This window comes from Coturnix japonica, chromosome 10 (assembly GCF_001577835.2).
Source record: "Coturnix japonica isolate 7356 chromosome 10, Coturnix japonica 2.1, whole genome shotgun sequence".
NCBI classification, from domain to species: Eukaryota; Metazoa; Chordata; class Aves; order Galliformes; family Phasianidae; genus Coturnix; species Coturnix japonica.
In genome coordinates this window covers 15,252,461-15,270,270 of record NC_029525.1, presented here as the reverse complement: position 1 = coordinate 15,270,270, position 17,810 = coordinate 15,252,461, and the positions used below count along the sequence as shown (strand labels likewise).

At 46.5% G+C, this 17,810-nt stretch overlaps 1 long non-coding RNA gene across 1 annotated transcript in view; it reads left to right on the top strand.

Annotated features, from left to right (window-relative positions):
* The window catches only part of LOC107318868, a 49,112-nt gene extending 33,476 nt beyond the window's left edge, over positions 1-15,636 (top strand). Inside the window, exon 3 of the long non-coding RNA XR_001557559.2 lies at positions 5,607-15,636. This is a non-coding gene — a long non-coding RNA (uncharacterized LOC107318868). The remainder of the gene's footprint in view (positions 1-5,606) is intronic.
* The last annotated feature ends 2,174 nt before the right edge of the window (positions 15,637-17,810 follow it).

Genomic DNA, 17,810 nt, shown 5'->3' with positions numbered 1-17,810 from the left:
CGAGCCGGGGCTCTCCACGGGAGCCGGCAGAAGCGCTGCTGCCCTGAGCCGGCCCCTATGAGCAGAGACAGCCCCTCCGGGACAAGCTCATCCTTCCCCCGGTGTGGGGCCGCGCTGGCTGAGGCTCAGCCTGATTTACCATCCTGTTTCCCGTGAGGGTTTTGTACAGCTTGTGATCCTCCGGTGAGGACTGTGGCTGGGCCTAAGTTGGTGTCAGGAGTCAAAAGTCGTTTTAGAACAGCACCTGTAAGCTGAGTAAGATACTGAAATGCCTCCAGTTTTGAACCTGTACCACGACTCATAAAATCTTTGAGCAACAGAAAGGCTCTCAGTTTCCCAGGCTTAATGCAGGGCAGAAAGTCCTGCAGCCCGCACGTCCCTGTGCCCAGTTCTCCACTGCCTTATTTTGCACCATATATGGGTTGGATGCAGAGAAGTCCCTTCATTGACTGCACAGAGACTGACTTCATGTGAGCTGCTCAGCAAGGAGGCAGAAAAGCATCACCCTCTGTGCTACCCACCAAATTAGAGAAAAAGATGAGGAGTGACTCATTCCAAGCTTTTTCATCTCCCCAGGCATCCTCTCTTTATCTTCTCTCTCACTCTCTTACGCACACTTAAGTTTCACCCAGTGCTGCAGCACTGGGAGTTTTGCAGAGATCTGCAGCTTTGCATCAGGCAGCTGGCTCAGCACAGCCACCACCTCTGCATTTACTCCTCAGGACGGTGCCCGACCCAATCTCACACTGGGAAGCAGCTGGAGTTTGACACCAGCCCTGCAGAGCTGGGGATCAGGGCACAGCCATGCTTCACTGACAGCACTACACACTCAGTTCTGCCCTGTCACGCGCCTCCCGAACCTTCCCAGCCTGGCACCACATCTCCCTTATGTCAAAAGGCCAGATTTTGGCCACTGCTTTGCTCTCTATGGAGAAACTTTCCTTTTAATCTTGATAAAGCCTACAGGATTTAAACCCAACCAACACAGATAAATCATTGGCTTTGGCCTAAAAGTGAGCTAATTTAGCCTTGGCAGATTTGCTCTGTCAGAGGTCACAGAGAAGCTGATTTACTAAAGACACTTGCTTTTTCTTGGCCTTGTGGTCAAAATCAAGTCCCTCAGTGACACTTTAGCACTTGCTGTTCTTTCATGAGGGAAACCACTGTGCTTCTGAGAGGAGGTAAGTTCCTGTGGTTTACAGGCTTTTTCTACCTCTGATGTCACTGTTATCCCAAAACCCCTGAATAAAGAACGCTGGCAGCCAGTGCACTGCCCACATCAATGTGCTGCTTGACAGGAGCAGGGCAGCTGGTTTAAGCAAGTTTTCTTGAGCTTACTGTAGATGTCCTGACAAATAACTTACCAGCAGTTTGTTGTTCGTCCCTGCTAACAATGTCTGGTTAGTTGGTTGGCTGGCTGTTTTCTTTTTGCTTCAACTGTATACGTCATTTTTTTGATTGCATTGTAGAAAACCCAGCAGGTACTGCACCTCTACTTTTATCTGTCTTGAAAAGAAAACTCACCATAATCTCTTTCTAGATGCTGAATCGCTTTCCATGCCAGGGAATCAAGTTCTCCATGAACCTTGCTGTGGATGTTGATGTCTGCTGAGCAGCCTATAGCTTGTTCCTGGGCTCTGGGCAGTTTGGCACAGGGAATGACTGACATGGGCAAAGTTTAGGTTCTTTCTAAAGCAGAACTCAAAGTTTCCTGAGCTGGATTCAAACACTCTGAAGCTCTTTGAGAATCTCCTGATATTTCCAGATATGCAGATACCTGAAATGCAAACCCATCCTTTGGCATCAGACTTTAATATCTTCATATTTGCACTTGCAGAAGAAGGGAAAGGGAAAGAAACCTGATGTCCTCTACCAGTGTCAACCAAATGAAGAAGACGCTGAGGCTGATGCTGCCCACAATAGTTTATCTGTCCTTGTAGGAAGAGGTGAGGTGGTGCCACAACTTTGCTGTCACTAAAGATGGCTGCAGAAGAGCCTGACAGAATAGATCACTTTCTCAGCATCAGATCTTTGACACAACTGAGACAAGCCGTGGACCAGAGCCTCCCTCCTCCCCAGGTAAATCCCTGGTGCTAAGGGTAACATCCTGCTTCTAGGAAGTAAAGCAGTTAATAGTAGCAAAGATCTGGGGAGGGAAAGGGCAGAAGGAATTCTGTCTTCACTGCTGTTTCTGTGACTGCAGAGACAAACTGCTCTCTGTGGTCTCTTGAGCTCTAGTGAAGTTCTTGCTCTTTTCAAAGATTCATTACCATCACCCTACAAATTACAAAGCATCACCCTAGTAACTCTTACTCCTGTTTTAGCACAGGTTGCTGTGCTTTCTGTCTCATCTGTGAAGTTTAAAGGGTGAAGCTGTCACTGAGGAAATGTTTTGATACTGACATTCTGAGATAGACACAAAGAAAACGCGTGGTTTATTAAAAATATTTATTAAATGTTTATTAAATATTTATTTCAAGGACCAAAAGCACAAAGTTCTGACTCTGTTGCCCCCACGGAGATGAGTTTTCTTCCTTTTCTGCCAGCAGTTTAATCGCTACCGTCAGTGCCGTTTTCTGAGGAGCACTTGCAGAAGCGATATTCACCCCTAGATGGCGTGTTTTACTCAGAAGAACTTCTCTCCTGGGCCTTTACGTAACTTCTGCTCACTTGTCAGACAGGTTGCACTCTCCAACCAAACAAAACACGCTTCAGTGTTTCCTTGTTGCCTTATCTTGAAGATCTGGCTGCAGCGTAATGCAAAAATGATAAAAATGTGGTGCTTGCATGCTTCAGAAAAAAGCTTGTTACATGGCATATGGTTGGACATATGAGGTATTGACTCAGTAATGGATAAACACTACGTATCTTCTGTTTTCATTCCTATGCTAACTTAAAACAGAATCTTTTTTTCTTTTTTTCTTTTTCCTAATACAATGTCTCTGCTTTTGTACTTGAATGCAAGGAGAAAGGGTAGCCACTTAAGTTGTTAATATCGCAAAGCTAAAGTTGTTGCAGTAACTAACTGTGTCCACCGTATTTCTGCTTCTCTGTGGACAGCGTAGGGTGGAGCAGAGCCATGAAGCTTTGGAGTAAAAACACACATTTTAGCAAGCGTGTAATGTTCCCCAACCTTCTGAAGCTCACTGCGAGCTGCAAGCCATGTGGACAGAGGATTTCCCATTCCTGTAGGATGATTTCCTTGAGGCACGCTGCCCAAAAAACTAAAGAACTCTCTAGATCTTAATTAACTAATTAAGACCTGGAACCTTCTTACAAGGCAGATCAAGTGATACCAACAGACACTCTGTGTCTCAGGCCCTTTTCAGGACATCACAGGTACTCTAAAAATGTAGTGCAATACTTCAGTGCAGAAAATAAGCAAGATGAATGTCAGCTCTGTGTTATGGGGAATACAGTCTCAATATGGATCTTAGCAGGCACAGCTCTTACAATGATGGTGAGAGGGTGGCAGGCAGAGAAGTGCTGAGCAGTGACACGTGCATTAACCAGGAGTTCATGTTACGCTTGTGTAGAATTTAGCTGAGCTGTACTATAGGCTTTGTAGAATTCCTCTATGGAAATGTCTCAGAAGAATAAGAATCCAGTCTATCATTGGAACTGTGTTTCTATTTTTGTACCTCCATTTTGATAGTCTGTAGAAAAAAATTGTAAGGAAGTATGTGTGAGAAGAATGAGCATCACAGCTTCTGTTATCCTTCTGTTTTAGTTCTCTAATGCTTTTCAGTGCTTGGGAATGCAAATAAAAGATAGACCCTGGTTAACCAAATATCCAGTATACAGTTTATGACTTACTTAAAATACAAAGTGGTTTCCTCCTAAATGTCAGCATTTCAGCACACTGAAGGAACAACGCGAGATAATTTAACGGCCAAGTTTTAACCATTTTAGAAAAGAAATAGCACAAATTTGGGGTCAGGGATAAGAGCTGCTCGGATAAGGTTGTTCTTTTGATTGCTGGTTGTTTTTAAAGAAATTATGAGGCAGTATGCTTGTCTTCACTGGTCTTGGACATAGGAATGGTACAGCTAAAGTAACTGGGAATAAAAAAGACCCCAATCTGCTGGCACTGCCCAGCTGAAATGTACCAAAAGTAATGAAATAAAAATGATGATGAAAAAAGAAATTAGATTAAAAAAAAATCTGTTGATCTTTCATGAGCTCAAATGTTCTTCATAACAGTGGTAAGGAAATTACTTGTGCCGACTTCAATGGATCCAAGATTTTCTCCATGATTTCTAACCCGAAATTGCTGCTTTCAGAAGTTAAAAAAAAAAAAAAAAAAAAGTCTCCTATGGAAGCAATTTTTCTAGTGCATTATGAATAATATCCACTGCTTTTATTTTACACCTCAGCTTAGCTTGTAAATAACAGCTATTTCCACTAAAAGGCTATTATGAAGTTATCTTTGATGCGGAGGCTACAGTCACAGTTCCCAAGCATGCAAGAACAATTTAGTGTATAAACACCTACTTAAATATCCTGCTTTCCAGCAGAACAGCCCAGAGCAGAGTGAGGGCATGCCCTGGATGGCTTCACTGCAACACACGACATTTCATGCTCTGCTTGCAGGTCCCTGACAAAGGCCCCTCACAGAAGCCAGGCTTTCATGTGGTTATCACAGGGTGTTGCTAGACATTTTCATTTAGCTTTTTACCAGGACATTGCTCCTCCTGCTTAAGGAGAGCAATGCTGAGTGGCCCATAAAGGCTATCAGCTCTTCTGGCCTCCAGTTCTCTCTACCTCACATTCATGGACTCCCACTATCTTGTTAACATGTGAGTTGGACATTCACTCCTGGAGTCATATGGGACCACAGCAATCCCTGGTAGTACCCCCTGGGCTTTGAAAGCTGACTCTCTTTGGGCCCCTGAAAGGCAGCAATACCTCTGTGATATTTAGATTCTGGAAAACACACCTGAGCAGATGTTGATCACAGTTTTTAAAAGCAGTAAATTTGGTTGTTTGCAAGAACTAAAGGAAACTGGTCAGAGTTTCAGAGAAACCTCAGCAATGTTACTCTCTTGTCCCTGTCTGTCAACCAGGCATTGGCACAGGCTGATGTGGGCAGAAAGAATAAATCAGCTCACATAGACACGTTACCTCTGGTAGTATTTAAGCACAAGGTTAAACAGCCCTGAAAAGTGTCATTTTTGTAAATTCAGCATCTGAGCCATTCATGCTTTGAGCTCCCAAGCTTTGAGAGTTAACACCAGAAACATCTTTGAGATGGACATTGTGACAATCAATTCCAAAACACGAATAGTTCAATAATCTGTAATAGAGCCCCACAATTAAATTCCACTGCACAGCTTTTATTGATCTCTGTGCTTACGATGTGTGTTACACCCATTTCTAACAATGTATCTGACCTTTTCACTCACTGGTGCTCATCAGATTTCGCCCTGGTTTGGTACTGGAATGCCAGGCCTGCCCACACAGCAGACTGGATCTGCCATTTTGGATGTTATTACAGTTCAGTGCATGAAATAAATATGAACCAGGAACTGAAGTTTAGCCACATTGGGATGATGATTTCTCACTGTTCAGGGGAATTAACACAAGCAATTACTTTATCTTTGCAGGTGTCAGAGTCTCAGTCCAACCCTCCTTTTTTTGCTGCTTGTTTTCTCCAACATTGAGAATGCCACAGAAAGCAGAAGCTGGTGCTCCCCACCTCGCAGTTATCAGCAGCTTTGAAACAACATTAGGACTCATCTACATTAAGAAACATAGTTGCAACCACTAGATTTCTGCTCTGGGATCTTTTATAAAGTCCGAGCTCCTAATGTACTTCAACCCCGGAGACCAGTCTGAGCTTTGTAAATGAAGCACATAGCGCTGAGGATAAGGAGTACAGAACCACAAACCCAGAACTCAGCCCTGCTCACAGATCAGGTGAGTACACAAAGAGCAGCCAGCTCTGGATAGAGCTCTGGTAATGAAAGAGTCACAAAGATATGATTTTGGGTTGTAGATGTCATTGCTCCCACAGCCTGAGTACATCTCCATCTTCAGTACTGCAACAAAGGTGACTTGTGCAGGGAATTTTATTCCTGTATTTCCCTGTGTTGGGGCTCCCAAAGGAATATCCCTGCTGTGACAATAACAGTGACAAACTGAGGCAGGCATGGGGTGAAAGTCTTCACAGAATCATGTGAGGTGGTGCCAGATGTTTTACAGGTGATGGTGTTGTTTATGAGCAAGAGCAGAGGTGGTGTGGGGAAGGGTGTGATGCTGTGCTGGCTCAGATGAGCTAAGAAAACCAGGTCATTAGGGATGCTGGGCTGCTTTGTGTTCAAGCAGAGCTGTGTGTTTGGCAGCATAAGGAAGGTTTTAAAGCTAAGCTGCATGCACAGCCTCACCCGGACTGTCTTCTTAAAGGTCTGGAAGCTTCATGCAAACCATCATTTTTCAAAGGAATCAGGTGCTTGCTCAGGAGGATCCAGTTATTTGTTTTTTAGGCATTTCTGAACAGAAAGATAGAGCTGTGCAAATGTACTCCTCAGCATAAAGGTATTTTCTTAACTGGACTTCCTCTCTCTCTCCCTTGTTCTCAATTCCCATCAAGCAGGCACTGCGTTCCTGCAGCATTTTGGAGGGGTGGGCTGTTCCCCGCAGCTGTTAGCTGAAAGGGCTGTGCTTCAGTCCCCATGGAAACAATTTGGAGAGTTTCTGAGCTTGTGTAGCATTGCTGCACTGTATTTCGCCTCTCTTTTCACTTCCATTAGGAGTTCTGCACAGCTTTAATTCATTCATGTTTGAAAAGCACTTTGAGGTCCTTGAAGAAGGTGCTATAGAGAAGCAAAGTGTTATTACCTCAGATTAACTGTTTCTGTTTTGCCCTGGAGTCACTGCTGTACTTGCTTGCTGTGCTTGGTGAAAGCCAGAATGAGGAGCGAGGGCGTCTTGTCAGTGACGGCCTCCTGGAGAGCTCTTCTGCGCTGCTGAAAGTCACCTCGACACCGGCTGCCAGGATAATCAAAACTTCTGTGAGGGCAGGCAGATGGGGACTACATTCTGGAAAGCTCGATCTTCAGGAGTAAAATGGAGGGAGACTGTAGAAGAAGATAGCACCACAGCTCGATGGTGCTCTGATGCATACAATCACTGAACATCACAGACCATGGGACACAGCAGGTGAGAGCTTGTGACACCTGCAAGAGTAATTGCTGCTGCCATGGTTTCACAACCATCCTCCAGCCCAAAGGTCCCCAGCACAAGAAGAACGTGGTACATCCTTGAGGAACGCACGATCTGCCATGCTCAGCACAATTACACTCTATTCCACCTGTACTGATTTCTCTGCGAGGGCAGCCACCCTTGTACCGTGAAGCCAACCTGTGCATCTGACAGGTGTCAGCAAGGCTGCATGTTCTCAGCTGCCTCCCCTAAGCAAGGCCTGTCTGAAGATAGTAATGCTACTGAAATATGCAGCTACCTCAGGGATCTACATCCACCTGAGCCAGGGGCTTTCAGTTTGCTTTCTGCTCCTGATGTCAGTGGTGTGCGTACAGGGCTCTGGTGTAGCTTGGAGCAGGCTGCACCCTGCTGCCATGGCCAAGTGTATCCCATAAGTGTTTGTAATTCAGAAAATAACATGATACAGCCTAAAGGGTCGTTCACATTTCTACTCTCTGCCCAGCATCTCGTCACCTTTCAGGTACCTGGTGGTCCCCAGTCTCACCCAGATGCTTGCTAAACCATTTGTCCTTGGGAATTACTGCAGAGCTCTGGGTAAATACGCATCCATACACTGGGCTTTGGTGTCCCCACCTCTCACTGCTCCACTGCTTCAGTGTGTGGGAGCCCTGTTGGGTGATTCCCCTACAAAATCCTCCCCAGCTTTCTGCCGCAGTGGCCTCCCGCGTTGTAAAGAGGAGACTGCAGCTGCTGGCGAGGTTTTCTGAAGAGCCTGCCAACAGGCATTGTATCTGGGCTGCATTTTTCCTTCCCTTCTTCAGTTCTGCTTTGTGTGTGTATGCGTGTGTGCGGTGTTGTTGTTTTAATAATGCTTTTCTTTTTAATTAATCATGGCTATCTAGGAAGTTACAAACAATAAGAAAAAGATAAACTTTCACTGCCTGCCTCATTAGGGATACAGTACATCTCCCCATCTCTGCTCTTATTCCCAACAATTACAGGAGCCAGGCTTAAACTGTTTATTTTAGCATCTAAAAGAAGTTGTGTCCCAGGCATGTTTTCACCAGTTTGGTGTGATCAGATGAAAACCACCACAAGAAATGAAAGGATCGATTTCTATCCCAGCCAGATCCTTGCCTGGAAGTCTCCTCAAACCCCAGGCCAGGCATAGCCAGTGGGGTGCGAGTCATTGCTCTGTCACAGCAGCCTGACGTGAGCCTGAGCTGAGTGGGTGCCCCAATGCATCCTCCCCAGCCTGGTGACACCCAGCCCCTGCTTGTTCCCCATGCCTTGTCTATAGCTTACACCATGCTCTCTGCCACAATACTTCAGTCTCCCCTTGCCCCTTCTTCATGTCCTCCCACCGTGTGATTCATTCATGGTTCAGAGATACCAGCCCAAATGGAAAAAAACCTCATCAAACACTCTGTACATTTCCTAGTGACTCAGTAGGCTGACCAGCTCACTCAGTCACTCACTCCCTGCCAGATAAGCTTCCCTGTCTCCCTGTGTCTCTCTCGATGGTCACTGCTGTTTCTTTGCTGTTTCCTACACAACAAATCTCAGGATGCTGCAGCAGCCCAATGCAGAACTCTCCCTCACTGACCCTGCCACACAGGACAAGGAGTGGCATAAAGCCCTGACTGCAGCAGCTCTGCCTATGGGACTGCACAGCAGAACTATAATTTCTCCCTCGGTTTCTCCAGTTTGGCTACGCACAAATTACTTTGTCATTGTGGTGAAACAAATAAGGCTTCATTATCATTACCATCCTGATGGGAGTAAACAAGTTTATTTACACTTGAGCACTACTGAAGAATAAAGTCATAGAGGAAAGTTCATGGTAGGTGGCCTGTCTTTGTTGTTAGGGACGGCTTTTACAAAATCACTGCCCGCTCAGCAGGACAGGCTGCTATTCAGGCAGGCCCGGGTTAATGAAAGTACGGTGTGTGCTTGTTAAAAGGAGGACTACAACACTTGTAATCATGGGTGGTCACATTTTTATTTAATGATACGTATCTTCCCTTTCTCTGGCGTTCATTCTTAACTCTTTGCCTCCCACTTGCATGTAGTTATGCAATGACTAATTAAGGCCCGCATGGTAAAACCTGACACCAAGTCCACAACCAGTTAAACCCACTTAACGAGTCATTTCTGTTTCTAAATAATCCTTTTGTTAACAGCCCTCATATACCAAAAGCAAAAAGACCTCAAAGCAGAAAGGGCCCCACATGTGTAATCACTGGAGCTAAAATAATAATAAAAGGACAACTGCAAACACTCTTGTGGAGGAAAAGGCTGCAAAACAGAACAGCTTCCTTTCTTTCAAGGCCTTGCTTTGGCCCCAGTGATAAATCTGTTGGGACAAGGATACTTCAAAGCCAGAAGATTAACCCTGCCCTCACTTGTGTGAGTCCCAAAGCTTGTGTCAATGGAGTTATCCCCGGGCAGGAGGCTCAGCCTTGCTGTTCTTATCTACAGACGCAAAGAAAGCTGAAGCCAGCTATGATGGGGAAAAGGAATCTATTTATCTTTGACATGACCTTGCTGAATTCCTGAGCATATCATTCTGCCCTGAACAGCCTTCCACCTTCCAAATGCCCCTGTGACTTCTTATGACTGACTGGTCTGAGGTGTTTGTGCCTGGATCCTGGGGAATTTCAAGCTCAGATGTCACTTCTGCATCTTTCAGCATGTTACAGAGCTGCACAGGAGGATATGTACATGTGTATGCCCACACGCAAAGGCAGAACTCACCATTGCTCACACCGTGTGTTAATCAGTCTGTTGCAGGCTGTTACTTGTTTCTGTGGTCATGCATAGAAGTCTGTCCACCTGCCAGCTTTGCTCTCTCCCCACAGTAATTCTTGGACTTCACTTTTGACAGAGGAGCAGAGATGTGACAACGTATTTCTCAAAGCTTTGGAAAACCCACAGGTGGATGGAAAGCTGATACTCCAGTGCAGTGTGTGAATTATTGCCTGTCACTTACGGATCTTAGTCACAAACATTTTCCAGTAGCATTTAAGAATACAAAAACCCAAATTATAAGCAGTTTTGGAATGGGAAATGTTCCCTGCTCTCTTATCCCAATCCTGAGTGGACAGGGAGAGCAAAATGCTTAAGGCAAAGCTTTGTGCAATGATCTGACTTAGGTGCAATTCCTCTCTTTGGTTTCCTTATGGGTCAGAGTAGACCTACTGAGCATGGCTCCCACCCTGCTCTCATTCCATACTCCTGAGTCCAGGAGGGGCTGTGAACTGCTCCCACAACCCTGACTGAGGCCTGGGACAGCAGAGCAGGAGGAGCCCACTGCTAAGGGAGAGCATCACGAGCATTGCTAGTGTTGACATGAGCACGTCCCTGCCTGCCCAGTGCTCCCAGCGCTCCCTGGCCCTACTTTAACCTCTGCTTGAAAGGAAGCAGTCTGCTGGCTGCATGGCTTGTGATAAGAGGGTGAATGATGGACTTCTGGTACAATGGAGCCTCCATGTATGGCAGGCTGAGCTAGGAAACCCAGGTATCTAAAGGTGTATTTCAACCAAGCAATTAGCTGCACCAAAGGTTTTGGTAAGGCTGCAAGCCTTTGTCCCTGAGCTCACATCTACTCCCACTCAAATACACAGTGCTCAACAGATGAGGGCAACGTGTCCAGGGTACCTCATCCTCAGTTACTTGTATAAACCTGAAGCATGACAACATGAGCATCAGGGGGAATGGTGGCATCAGTAAAGAGAGCAGGTGAAGTGTCACTGGGGTAAACCAAACTGCTGCTGAGGCTGCAGGTGGCAAATTGGACAGTGTTGTCTCTGAAGCAGAGAATACAGAGTTATTGAATAAATATGCTAAGATAACAGGCAGTGCTGACCACGTGCATAACTAATACTTGTTGCTTAAAAATTGTTAACCCCACTGAGTGCGCTACACATTTCAGCAACCAAACAGGGAGCCCTGCTGGCCTCCCTGGCAGTAGGTAAACCAGGACCCAGAGAGCCAGGGCTCCCACTGCCAGCTGATATCCCACAGTGTGGGAGCTAAACTAGAGGGGATAGTTCAGAAAAAAAGCAAGGAAAGTGAATTTGTTTGTTTGTTTTTATTTTAAATGTTGGAAACTGTCTTGGAGTATAAAGGAAGGAGAGATTCAGGTGAAGATAATTCTAAGTGAGTCCTGAACTTCTCACCTGGCTGACTCCTCTGCTCAGAGGCAGAAACAAACCCAACTGGGGACTCAGGAACAGCTGGGGTCACCTATGAGCCACACAGTTACTGAAGGCAGGGCAGCTCTAGGAGTCTGCTTTCACCTTTCTTCTTTTTCTGCCATTTTCCAAGTAACTAAAGAAGGCAATGAGGAGCTGTCAGTGGTGTGAGGGTTAATGAATGAAAGCTTGCACCTCACTGCAGCGAGGCAAAAACCTCTGAGTTTTCATGTTGTCACAAAGGTGTTGCAGAGCTTACAGCGCATTAAATATCCCAGAACTCCTGCAAACGGCAGGATTCACATTTGCAGGCTATAATTACAGAGTCTCCAGCACCCTCCCACACTGTGCAATGCTTCCACAGGCAAAAGCAGCCAAACACCTGTCCCAGGCTCCCATGGGTTTGCAGGTCCCTGCTCGTGCCAGGCTCAGCTGCTGGAGGAGCCAGCTGCCCTTTCCTGCAGCCTTCCTGCATGGCTGGGTCACAGCAGGCAGTCAGATGGGGATTTTGGTGTGCAACATCAATTCCACCCCAGAACACTGTCAGTGCAGTCAGGTTTGCAAACAGGTGCTCAGAGGCAGGTTAATTTGATGCCACTTTGTAGTCATTGTGATGACTGCCTTGAACACAAGTGCCATAGGCTCCAGGCACATAAGTTTTCAGGGCTTCACTGGGGCCAGGCAGCACCAGGTTTGCAGAAGCTTGGCTCCTATTGCTGTGCACTGCAGGGTCTTCCCCAGCGCCTTGTTGTGAAGCCGGTTACAAGCTGATGTCATGGGAGGCTCTGCCTGGACTGGCATGGGCAGGTTCCTCCACCGAGGCGCTTCTCTCTGCCTTCCAGGCACTTTTAGGAGAGCCCTTCCAAAGCATCCTCCCCTCCCAGCCCCCACAGCCAGTTGTTCTTCCTTCCTCCTCTCAGTCTCCAAGTCATGGCAGTACTAATGCCAGATCCAGAGGAGACAGCTGGCAGGAGAGAAGCTCCCCGGCACCTTGCTGGGCAGCACCTGGCTCACTGCAGGGAAGGCAGAGCTCACAGCCCACACTCAGGGCCACCTTGGGAATGAAGCCTCAGCGCTTACCCAACAAATGCAATGTGCCAAGTGGGGTAAATGTGGAGGCTGTGGCTGTCAGGGAGGACCACAGCCACCAGCTGAAATGCAGCAGCACCAGGAGGTGGTGGTGTACGGGCAGTGACACCTCTGATGAGTGGACTCATGCAAAGGAAGACCTTCAGTTTTTTATGTCTTATCTATTCGTGCTCCATCTTTAGTATCCCCCAGCACTGCTCTGTGCAAACATCCTCCACATCCAGGAGGATCAGTGATAACCGGTGGGACACACACTGGTTCCTGACAGCAGCCCAGGTCCATCTGTCCCGCTGTGACCCTGTCTAAATTTTCCAAGTCATGTTTGTCTCAGTGTGCTCTGCCTGGATTTGGCCTGACGTCAAACACCCCAAACATGACTCGCAGCTACTGTTACTCGTTATCGCTGTAGCTGTTACTTTATTAGCCCTCAACAGTTGGTCCTCCTGTGTTACGCTCTGAAATGACTAATGCCGAACCCAATAAAGAGCATCTGACATTGCTGTGTGTGAATAGCTGCTGTAGGCTTAACAGGCAGCCGTATGACTTGTCATGTGGGCAAGTGGATATACCCCCAGTAAGTTTGGTGTGTGTCCCATAATCCTGCTCCAAGGGCACCCATTACGTCAGCTCCCTGTGGTGGCTGCGGGGCTCCCCAGGAACATGGCATGGCAGCTCTGGCAGTCAGGGAATTCCCTTTTGCCACCCTAACCACAGGGAAGCAGCTGGTGCTGAGCACAAGGTAAGATGTGTGCGTAACTCATACAGAGAGCTTTCCTCTTACCGCTAGCAGAAGAGCACAAGTAGTTCCTCAGTCATCTCGTGTGCTCCCTCTTGCTTTACATCACTTGCTTCTGTCTTTATGACACCCAAACTGAAACTGAGGAGCAGCTGCAGGCCCCCAGAGCAGCCCTGGCCCTAAAGCACTGCCAGGTCCTGCTCAGCCCTTGCATTTCCCTGTGCTCTGCAAAATCCTTCCCTCTCCTGCTTGCTCTTGGGTGCCTCCTTCTGCAATTACATGAAACCCTCGTGATCCCGCATTGCACAAGCCATTTGCTCCCCTTCATTGTTTCCCCAGTGGGTATTTATTTGAAGGGTTTCATTAAATTATCTCACCAGCATCACTTGGTACACAACTACAAATTAATTCAGTTTGCATTTTGGCTGACCTAATATTCATTATATTCCAATCAAGTGCATGTGTTTTCTATTTGATGGTTGGTTCCATGATAAGATACATGGTCCAAAGTACTATACTTAGGAATAGGAGTAATATTTACTGACACTCCATGCAAATACTGCAATTACCTGATTAATTACAGCCCTTACATTTGGTTCAGTAGATTGCACTCTTATCCCTCTATTCTCCCCCTCTGTCCCTGTTGCCATATCTGTTTATGGTTGACGTGAATAGCTTTCAGATCTGTGTAAATTAAGCAAATCTATCACTATAAAACCTAAGCACTACATGGTTGCACAGAAGTGCCTCCCATTCCCCATCACTGTGCTTGTCCATGGCAGTTTGGTGTGGCTGAAGTGCACTGAGCAGCTCCAGTGCTGTGATTCAGCAACATCCTCAGTCCAAGGGGATGGAAATCAGAGCTGAAATGTGGCCCTTAAGAAGAATGGAAAGGAAAGTCAAGAGGGAAACAACATTAAACATGCAGGAGTGCTGTAACTGCGGTTCTCCTTAACCACAGAAAATAAGCAGGCTGTAGTGGGATTGACAGACAGACAGCTGCGTGAGGGAACATTACATTTTCACAGCAGTTTGCATTCTGGGATAAAAAACACCTTTAAAACCTCCATGCCACCAAGCCATAAAGCAGCCACTGAAGTCAGTAGCCTCTATGACACATATTACTAGCCACGTTTTGTGTTTAAGTGAGATTAGCAGGCAATGCTCAGGCAGAAGCATTTGGCTTTATTTTTGATGCTGACTGTGGCCCCTCTGCTGACACCAGTGAAGTCAGCCCTGGCACAGCTGCCAGATAGAGGAAATAGTTGGGAAACAGAGGTGGAGGGCTGGAAACTGCTCCTGGCTGGGTGGTGACACTAGACAAATGGGCTTTGCCAGGGAGACCTCAACACAGAGATTAACAGAAAGGAGCATGAGAGCTCAAATGTCCCCCACCTCCCAGCTCATGCATTTATTCTTACCCATAACTGCTTCATCCTCCCTCTGCCATTTTGGCCTCCTCTTGCTCACCCTGTGCTGTTTGTAGCCTGTTACAGGTGTGGCTCCTCCCTGCCACCTCTTCCCACAGCCTCTGCCAAGCAGAGCTTCCTGCCCCCCTGCCAGGAGCTTTCCTGGGGGCTTCCCTTTGTGCTTAAGCACCCTGCAGTCAGGAATCCTGCAGCAGTGCAGTTTTGTTATCTGCATGCCAAATCCATCAATGAGCTGATCTCCAAGGTGAAATAAAAACATGCATTACAAATGAAATGCTTTATTGCTCTCCTTTGCCTTCTCCTGATCACCATCACTGGAGATCTTCGGGGTTAGTGTGAAAGACAGCTTTTCCCTACTAATTAACATCTCAAAGTATTCCTCTCACCCTGCCACCATGACAAGGGCTGTTAGAGCCGGGGCTGTTTATTGAAATAATTCAGTACTTGAGAAATATCAGAGGGCTCCCTGTAATCGCACAGAACTATCTTCAAACTGGTTCTGTATTGCAGAATTTTGTTTCTTGCAACAGTAAATAGTCTGGCCAAAGAAAACACTGCGCTGTATGCATCATCTGTGAAAAGTCACTGAACATACCTGTGCTTCCAGTTCCTTCTTGGAATCCCACACTCCCTTTGTAAAGCTCACAAACAGCTGGAGACAGATATGGTCTTTACTCTGCATATCTGCACTGCTTGGTTCAAAACCTAATTTCCCATAGGTTTTTCCTGCATCCTACAAAATCCATAAGCCACAGTTTTTTGTACAGGTGTGGGGTAACCTGGGGCACCCGCTGACTTGCAGAGTTCCTCAGAAGGGTCTGCATGTTCCTGCATGCATTAGCACCAGGGTCAAGTCTGTGTGTCCCCATCCTGGCATCAAGCCTGCAAAACTGGGGAAATCCCATTCTCTGTAAGCTGCCTTCCATATCCTCAAGGTTTCAAACCAGATGGATGGCTCAGGGAAGCCCTGATCCTCCTGTGGCTGCTGGTTGGCACTTGGAGATGAGAGCAAGTGAAAGGAAGAAGATACCAAAGCCCCGATGTAGGGCAGCAAGCATGGATCTGATAAAGGACCAGGAAACTTCTGAGCTGCTGCAAAACTCCCCTGCCTGGATGTTGCCATGAATGCATTTGGCAGTGGAGAAGTAGGAAGCACTATACTTTTACTTTTGTAAATGAGTATCGCTCAGAACCCTCACCTGCATCAAAACACCTGTTTGATTCTTGAGCACCCATCACTTTCACATCTACACATGCCATATAAGAACAGGAATCTGGGATCTCCCACCAAAAGTTGCCTCAGTAGCACTCAGGTTTAGGCCAGACTTGCCATAACTATGAAGATCTTGCTCATGGTCCAAGATGGAAAGAGGTAGGTGTTGGTCATTACCAGTATCTCTGGGAGCATGAGCCTTGGAGAAATAATCAGTTTTGGAAGCAGATAATGACAGAATGGTAAATTACATAATCTCCCGTAAATGGAGCCCATTTGTAGCCCAATTACCCGTCCCAGAAGCACCGTGCAATTGATTGCAGGATTATATAAAGGGCTTTTCATTAGTCAGAGAACCACAAAGGGAGCTTTTTCCAAGTCTTCCTTGGGATTACTTAACCATCTCTCTGGACAAGACCAGCAGAGCATCACTTGGATGGGTTGGAACACTGTCTACCGTCTCTTCCTCGAGCACGTCTGTGCCCTTCAGCCTCTTTGTGGGATGGCTGCTGCAGTTCCTGCACCAGCTGGGGCTGCCCAGAGCTGAGCCCCAAATGGAACAGGTCCATCTTGCTCTGCTGGGGTCAGAAACTTATGCAGAGACACTGGGGGTTAGAGCATGAGAAACATAATGCCCTTCAAGCTGTTCTGCACACAGCAAGACAACTGCAGCTGAAGCAAACAGCAGATATAACAGCAGATATTCTTCTCTCTCTCCATCAAGTCAGGGATGTGCAGGCTTTTCTGCTCTCCCCAGCCTGCTATCTGTAGCAAAGACACCAGGCATGTGTGGCAGCAATACCGTAACTGCAGCGGTGCCACCGCTCTGAAGAACGTGGCCAAGGATGCAGGTCCCACCCACCGCCTTCCTACAGCTCAGCTGCCTGGCTTCTCTGCAGCACAGCTCACAGCAGCACGTGTGCCACACAGCTTCATTCATCCAGCTTGCTTCTGGTATTGCAGATTATCAAAGAGCAGACAGGAGGAAGACTATCACAGAACAAGTTCCTATTCCCCTGTCAGCTAGAAACAGTAACCTATTTTAGGTGAAATAAGGAAAAAAAAAAGTCAGGCGGGTGGTTGTTCCTTGGCTTTCACTGCCACTCATTTTAAAGTCTCCCCCTACCTCCCCTGTGATGGCCTGTGTGCAATGCTGGCCGCTTCACAGTGCACACAATTGGTGTCTTCCCTCCCCTGGTGGGAATGACAATGCAAACAAAAATAGATAATGCATTTTAAAGATCTACAGTGGATTGTCATGGCAATAAATAATTGTAGCATGTTGCCATAGTAACTCTGGCTGTAATAAAGAGAGGCCTATCTGCAGTTTAGCTAAATTTAGTTGTTCCAAACTATTAAAAATATTTTCAAGAACTCTGGTAACTCTTTAAAAAAAAAAGTTTAGGGTTGAAAAAAATTATTGAGTATCATCTTCATTCATGATTCTGTTTTGTTTCCAAATCCCGGATGTACTTAACCACTGAAGTTATCAATGCTGTGCAACCAACCTAAAAACCAGTAATCTGGGGAAGCCACCAAGGATTTTGCTGTTCCCCACATGGCCAAGCCATTCCACCTGTTTGTTTGGGGTCTGACAATGTGAGGCTTCTGTTGTGTCAACTGTGATAGGAACATGCCATGGGCCTCTGGAGCCAGAGCTTCCCACTCAAAACCTGAAACTCACCATCCACCTGCCTCAACTTCAGACCTGGGCTTTAAATTTCTAAGCTTACTTCGACATGAACGAGGAACAAGACTGCTGTGGCTCCATCCCGCACATGGTCTGGCAGTTGCAGACCTCTCTCATTCCAGTGGGACTGCTTCTGTCCATCCCAGGGATGTCTCATCTGAATTTGAATCTGAATTTGACTAAGGCAGATGGGCTGAAGGATTCACTTTTAGTAAACTGCAAAATAGTTTACAGAGTGTTTTCTTATAGCTAGTTGTATTGCTGTCAGCTGGTGACACTGTGCTAATGGTGC